This window comes from Orycteropus afer, unplaced genomic scaffold (genome assembly GCF_000298275.1).
Source record: "Orycteropus afer afer isolate SDZICR_OR568_19922 unplaced genomic scaffold, OryAfe1.0 scaffold00586, whole genome shotgun sequence".
NCBI lineage: Eukaryota > Metazoa > Chordata > Mammalia > Tubulidentata > Orycteropodidae > Orycteropus > Orycteropus afer.
In genome coordinates this window covers 1,454,192-1,455,057 of record NW_006922173.1, presented here as the reverse complement: position 1 = coordinate 1,455,057, position 866 = coordinate 1,454,192, and positions in this window count along the sequence as shown.

Genomic DNA, 866 nt, shown 5'->3' with positions numbered 1-866 from the left:
ACAAATAGCAGAAGAGAAACTAGATGAATGGGACCTCCTAAAAATTAAAGTTTTATGTGCTTCCAAAGACTTCTTCAAAAGAGTAACAAAGGTACCTACAGATTGGGAAAAGATATTTGACAATGACTTATCTGACAAGGGACTTATTTCTAAAATTTATAGAAAACTCCAACACCCCAACAGCAAAAAGATAAATAATCCAATTAAAAATGGGCAGAAGATATGAATAGACACTTCAACAAAGAAGATTTTCAAGTGGCCAAAAAACGCATGAAGAAATATTCATGATCATTAGCCATTTGAGAGATGCAAATCAAAACAACAATGAAATACCATCTTGGCCCACCACTAGTAGCAAAGTTCAAGAAGATAGAAAATACGAAATGCCAGTGAGGGTGCAGCGAGACTGGAACTCTCAAACACTGCTGGTGGGACTGTCATGATACAACCACTGTAGAAAGCAGTATGGCACATCCTTAAGAAGCTGGAATTAGAAACACCATTTGACCTACCCATTCCATTACTAAGTATATATCCTAAAGAAGTGAAAGCCAGGACAAGAACAGATACATGCATACGTATGTTTATCATAGCACTATTTACAATAACCAAAAGATGGAAACAACCTAAGTGCCCATCAACGGAAGTATGAATAACCAAACTATGGTACATTCACATAATAGAATACTATGCAGCCCTAAAGAATAATGTAGAATCTTCAAAATGCCACATAATGTGGATGAAATTAGAGGATATTATGCTGAATTAAATAAGTCAAGAAGGACAAATATTGTATTCTTGTATTATTCTGTTATTGTAAAAAGTCAAGGAAAGGTTTATATACAGAAGGGAATTTTCTTTCTTGG